Source organism: Syzygium oleosum, unplaced genomic scaffold (genome assembly GCF_021117445.2).
Source record: "Syzygium oleosum isolate NSW1041296 unplaced genomic scaffold, Sole_v2.1 Sole_v2.06, whole genome shotgun sequence".
NCBI lineage: Eukaryota > Viridiplantae > Streptophyta > Magnoliopsida > Myrtales > Myrtaceae > Syzygium > Syzygium oleosum.
This window is the reverse complement of record NW_026607490.1, coordinates 7137144-7144116: the sequence shown is the minus strand read 5'-3', so window position 1 is coordinate 7144116 and position 6973 is coordinate 7137144. Positions and strand designations below refer to the sequence as shown.

The following is a 6973-nucleotide window of genomic DNA, read 5'->3' as shown; positions in this document are numbered from 1 at the left end:
GGCCCGAGCTTTCAGAAAAAAGAATTTGTGTAGTAGAATCTCGCTAGGAGTTCTTTAGTTTTTGCATCTTGTAAGCTTTCCGATGTCATTGAAGTGGGCCATTCTGCGTATGAATTGCGCTTTATATTGGCGAAAGGCATTTCCATTTTGGACCATATTCTATGCTGTCGCATGAAATAGCAATATGATAGCACAGGGTTCCTTAGTACGTTATTGCAGACTTACCTTCCAAGCCAAACTCCGTCGCCACTACTGAAGTACCGAGAGGAAGAGTTAGTTAACTTGAGAGGAGACGGAACAGGAGTGATCAGGAGTGCTTGCAAGGGAAAACCCCACTGTGTGTAGAAGGCGGAAGACATCTCCATGCAATACTTTGCTGGGAAAACAGTCGACTCCAAGATTCCACCGGCATTGATCAGAATCTGCCTGGTGAAGGCGTTTATGTTCATCGTGTCACGGAAATGAGGATGCAAAAGCTTGTAGATTGGGTGAAGCACGCTCAGTTGTCTATTTGTTGCAATCACAAACGGTTCAATCACTGCGTGAGTATTCTACCTGCAGTAAGAATCAAGAAAATTATCAATATGCAGGAAATAGATCTGACCTTTTTCCTCTTCTTTATATAGTTGAGTGCACCATTGGAATCTTTACCAGTGGCTGACGAGTTGATGATGGCCTGAGTCGTTAACTGCCACATGAGCTTTAGCCAGCTGCCAGATGGAACTTTCAATGCCATGATCGGCCAGAGTGTACACCTTGCTTATTGCGCCAAACTCGTCTCCCTCGGGATGGGGCAAGCTAAGCTCTATTGCCTGCGGCATTAGGGTACCGTCATCCTTCAAGAAGAGCAGCATTTGCAACCTATACATTTTGCTGGTAGTCATATTTATCCACCTCAGAAGAGGCCAGAGCATGTCATGGTGAGACAATATGTACAGTTTGTTCATCTCGATAGCCTGCATTTGGTTATTGTCATTTTAATTTGGAGATATGAACTTAAATGAACTTCTCATCATTTTTTAAGCAAGTTTGAGCATATGGACACTCTTAGAGATGTGGAATACCACGACGGAAAAGGAGAGCTTCACGAGTGGGACAGGGTGTACGACTATGCTTATTACAACGATTTGGGCAATCCAGACACGGGTCCGAAGTACGCCCGCCTGGTTATGGGAGGATCTGCTGAATATCCCTATCCTCGCAGAGGAAGGACCGGTTGAGCGCCGACTGAGACAGGTTAGATAATGCACTCATTTCATGAACCTTCAACTCTGTGAGATTAATTTGGCTTCTTTTTCTTTTTTTTACTAAGACACTTCATTTGTAAGTATATGCTACTGAATTTTCACGATGTTATTAATAGATCCAAACATCGAGAGCAGGCTGCCCTTGATCATGAGGCTCAGCATTTACGTTCCTAGGGACAAACGGTTGGGCCACTTAAGGATGTCTGACTTCCTTACTTACGCTCTAAAGGCCGTGGCTCAATTTCTGAAGCCCGAGTTAGAGGCTATATGCGACAGCACGCCCAACGAGTTCAAATCCTTCCAGGACGTGCTCAAGCTCTACGAAGGTGGTATGATATCATGCTTCCTGACGGCCCTTTGCTCAAGAGTCTGAAGGAGAACATTCCCCTGGAGATGCTCAAGGAACTAGTCCAGACTAACGGGGAAGGGCTTCTCGAGTACCCCATGCCTCAAGTGATCAAAGGTAATGGATATATCTCTATGAGGCCTTTTTCTTTTGTCTGATTAGTTCTCAGGCTAAACACTCAAAGTATTTCTAACTAACTTTGAGCAATCATCTTGCGCAGAGGATAAGTCTGCCTGGAGGACAGATGAAGAATTCTGTAGAAAAATGCTCGCCGGAGTCAACACTTTCTTGATTCGCCCTCTCGCAGTAAATAAAAATATCCTTGATTCGCCCTCTCGCGGTAAATAAAAAGATCATTCATGTTTCACCTCATACCATTTCAGTTAATATTAATGTGAAGCAGAACGGAGTTCCACCAATTGTCTAGTTAATCAAACATTTGTATTGATTTCAGGAATTCCCTCCAGCAAGCAAGCTAGACCCTAAAATATATGGCAAACGGAGCAGTTCAATAAGGGAAGAGCTCGTTCAGAAGCAATTAAATGGATTAACTGTCAAACAGGTACCGTCATCGCTTCTCACATCGTGGCGTTTCACGTCTCCAAGAGTGTCCATATGTTCAAACTTGCTTAAAAAATGATGAGAAGTTCATTTAAGATCGTATCTCCGAATTAAAATGACAATTTCAGAACACAGGCTATCGAGATGAACAAACTGTACATATTGTCTCACCACGACGTGCTCTGGCCTCTTCTGAGGCAGATAAATTTGACTACCAGCACAATGTATGGGTCACAAACACTCCTCTTCTTGAAGGATGATGGTACCCTGAAGCCGCTGGCAATAGAGCTTAGCTTGCCACACCCTGAGGGAGACAGGTTTGGCGCAATAAGCAAGGTGTACCCTCCGTCCGATCAAGGCATTAACTGTTCCATCTGGCAGCTGGCTAAATCTCATGTGGCAGTCGACTCAGGTCATCATCAACTCGTCAGCCACGGGTAAAGATTCCTATGGTGCGCCCAACTATATAAAGAAGAGGAAAAAAGTTAATCGATTTCCTGCTTATTGATTATTTCCTTTACTCTTACCGCAGGTTGAATACTCACGCAGTGATTGAACCATTTGTGATTGCGACAAATAGACAATTGAGCGTGCTTCACCCGATCTACAAGCTTTTGCATCCTCATTTCCGTGACACGATGAACACAAACGCCTTCGCCAGGCAGATTCTGATCAATGCCAGTGGAATCTTGGAGTCGACTGGTTTCCCGGCAACGTATTGCATGGAGATGTCTTCCGCCTTCTACACACAGTGGGTTTTCCCTTGCAAGCGCTTCCCGCTGACCTCCTCACAAGGTGAATGAAAGTTAGTGTTAAGTATGACATACGAGTGTCCACAAAACAAGTGAAGCATAGTAAGTGTTTGTCAAGTTCTGGTCCTTAGTCTGCCAATTGCTAGGCTAACTGATTGTTCTGGAGCATTGCTTCTACAAGAATTAAGACATTATCTACAAGTTTCACACTTTACATACACAGTTGATTGTTTAGGGATTGGAAAAATGCCAGGTTATGAGATTCAGCTAGAAACCCCAGGTTTAATCATTAACATGGTCTCTTTCTTCTTCGATCGCAAGTTCATGAACTATAAATCAGTTTATATTTATCTTTCTGTTCGGCGTCTATCACATAACTTAACCATCTAGACTACCGGCTGAATCTAATGATCTGATTCTGCAGGCTCAACTATTAAGGCGACGATCATTATACTCTTCGTCTTCTCCCAGAACCTTGGACATGGGTGAATTAGGCTTATTAATTATTATTCCTTTCTTCAAAGCAGACCTTCATGTTTTAGTTGAAAGAAAAGCCTTCCGTTCAGGCGTGTAATATGAATATTGGCCTCGACGCGGCCGAATAAGTTTTGCGACATCTCAAATCCTTGACGATGTAACTTCAAGCTAAAATAAGTGAAGAAAAACAACTTCTACATCATGGGTAAAAAAAGAAACGCCACTGTTCATAAAAGCTGGTCTTTTGTTAGCTTTCTTTCATTTTCTCAGCTGTCCGATTCCTTTCGTTCTGTTCTTGTTTCCTTTCATTAAAAGCCACCAAAGTTTCCCAGAAAACATTAAATGTCCTATGTTTTCACCAATGAGAGGAGTGACAGACCCTCGAACAGATCGATTTATAGTCAAGATTCCCTCCGAACATGTGATGAGCTAAAATCAATTGATTCAATTCACGTCAAAAAATGTCTATAAACAGGTCCAAAGAAAATGGCAATCGATTGTTTTTTATCAGCAGTTCCTGACAAGCGAAAGGTGCATTTAAAAGTTGGCAAATTGCATGGAAGAAGGAGGATGAGTTCCCATTGAACGAGACAACTGCTAATTAAGAATCCCAAATACGAAAATATATACATATATATTTCAAAAAGAGAAAAAGAAAATAGGACGGTTGGCCGGGCGAGGGCGGCAACCTTTGACGCAGGAGAGCTCAGTGAGGCGAGGCAAACAGAGCTCAATGAGGCCCGACTGTCGCAATAGAGCTCATGCAAGCAGACCTGCAAGGCTCGACCGTTACCATATAGCTTAGTGGCTTAGGCGAGGCCTATCGCGGAGATTGTGAGCCTAGGCAAGGGCCACCAAGTCAAGCAACCCAGGCGAGTTGCTGGGGTCTCACGACCTCAAGCAAACCTATGTCGAGCTCATGAGACCTCAAACTTCTCAGATCTAAAAATTTGACGGTCGGGCTTCTGAAATTTGGCCTTTTGACGGTCGGCGCAATACTAGGCAAGGGCTACCGAGGTCATATGACATTAGGTGAGGTAGATCTAGACTCCGACGTAGCACAAGTCAGGCGGCAAATCTGGATTCTAACGTCATGAGAGCCAGGCGATAGGTAGCCAAGGCCGCACGACCCCAAGTGACGCGATGCTAGTGTCGCGTGACCCCAGCTGACCCCTCGCCGGCGTCTGTCCAGCTCCTCCACCTCCGCGAACTCCAAATTTACAGAGAGAAGATGAACGATTGCAAGGGCAAAACCGAAATATGAAATTATTAGTAAGGGTAATTTGTGAAGAAATAAAATTCATTTATCTTGAAACCTGCCTTCCGAAAATACAATAAGCCTATGGCAGGTCCGCCTGCCTTAGGCTTTCGGTTTTGCTAATGATGGTATTTTCCCAAAGTGACCTAAAAATTTTTTGCCAAACACCTTAACTTTTTTAAGAAGGGACTTTATAAGCCTAGAGTCCCTTGAGTGAACTGAACCAAACGCATCCTAAATATTTGTCCAGTTTTGGATCTCAGTATACCGATTGCTAGGCTAACAGATTGTTCTTGGAGCATTGCTCGTGCAAGAATGAGACATTATTATTTACAAGTTTCAAACTTCATAAACACAATCCATTGTTTAAGGACTGGAAAAATGCCAAGTCATGAAATTCAGAAAGAAACCCCAGGTTTAACCATCAACATGGTATTTTTCTTCTTCCATTTCAAGTTCATGAACTATAAATAAGCTCATCTTTGTTTCTGTTCTGCCTCGATCGCATGACTCAGCCATCTCGACTACCTGCTCGATCTGATGATTCCATTCTGCATGCTCAACGATTTAGGTGAGATCATCATTCCCGTCTCATTCTCCCAGAACCTTACATTGGCGAATTCGGCTTATGTTTCCAATCTTGAAAGCAGACCTTCAAGTTCCAGCACATTAAGGTGAAAGAAGAACCTTCCATGCTGGCGTCTAATGTGAGTATTGGCCTCGACGCGGCCTAATAAATTTTGCCACATCTCAAATCCCTAGCGACGTAACTTCAAGCTAAAATAAGTAAAGAAATCAACAAGCAACGATTCGAATTTTGATGCCTCGTGTTAACCCTGGTTAAGTAAAAAAAACAACACAACTTCTACATTATGGGCAAAACAGGAAATTCACTGTTCATAAAGCTGGAACTTTGTCGGCTTTTCTTTCACTTTCTCAGCTGTCCGATTCCTTCTGTCTTCTTGTTTCCCTTCATTAAAAGCCACCTAAGCTTCCCCAGATAACATTAAATGTCCTATGTTTTCACCAGCGGGAGGAGTGACAGACCCTCGAACAGATCGACATAGAATCAAATGAAATCAAGTTAAAGAACGTGTATAAACAAGTCCAAAGAAGATAGCAATCGATTGTTTATTATCAGCAGTTCCTGTCAAGCCATAGGTGCATTAAAACAGTTGGCAAATTGCATGGAAGAAGAAGAAGAAGAAGGTTGAGTTCCCATTGAACGAGACAACTGCTAATTAAGAATCCCAAATACAAAAATATATACATAGATATATTTCAAAAATAGAAAAGGAAAGTAAGATCGTCGGCGAGGCGAGGGTCGATCGGTAACCCTCGACACAACAGAGCTCAATTGAGGCAAACATAGCTTGGTGAGGCCCGACCATCGCAATAGAGCCCATGCAAGCAGATCTGCAAGGCCCCACCGTTGCCACAGAGCTCAATGAAGCTTAGGCGAGGCACGTTGCCGAGGTCGCGAGCGCAAACAAGGGCCGCCAAGGTCGAGCGACGCCGGGTGAGCCGTCGGGGTCTCGCGGCCTCAAGCAAATGCTAATTAAAAATCCCAAATACAAAAAATTATATACATATATATTTCAAAAAAAAAAAAAAGGACCGGGTATTTCCTTCTCACTTTTTTTTTCAAATTTCTGACTGAGTCAATGAATTCGACTTGAAGTTCACGACCCTTGACTCAGAGACTTCAAGGGCAGATAATTGAGTGCAAAAGTGGGAATATTAGGAATGTCTTCACCCACCTATCTATGTGAAAAGGAAACATGCACTTTACCATTTCCCATCCCCCACCTCGTGCTTTGACCATGTCAATTAACGATGCTTTCATACTTACCAACACACAGAAAACGATGCTCTCCCACATTAATCAGTTGGTCTCGATACTTTGGTGCAATCTCTTCAGAACTTATCCTCCACCATCTCAAGTTCCCCACGCCCCCCTCCCCCTTTTTTGCTCAGTGAAAAAGTAAAATTCTTGATTCGAGGAATCGTGCCGTGTCATCCCACCACATCAAATGCAAGAGAAAATTAACATGCACGGTGCAACGTGGACCGACACCATATTCGCTTTGCCCCCCCCCCATAAAAGATGTCATATTGGCTAATTAACCCTTGACTAAACAATACATATAAGTTGAGGGCTAAATCGTGCCTTAGGGAGATTTTATCACTGTTTTCACATTAATTAACGTGCTTATATTATATCCATGTACCTAGTACCTACCATAGTTTATTCCCCCCTATAAAATTGACGCCCCGCTGCCACTCAATATGAAATAAAATAAAGTACATGAAAAGTCAACAGTTATCAGTT

The 6973-nt window shown here is 43.0% G+C and overlaps 1 pseudogene; it reads left to right on the top strand.

Moving 5' to 3' along the window:
- The first annotated feature begins 214 nt into the window (after positions 1-214).
- On the top strand, positions 215-3261 carry LOC130138380 (probable linoleate 9S-lipoxygenase 5; annotated as a pseudogene).
- The last annotated feature ends 3712 nt before the right edge of the window (positions 3262-6973 follow it).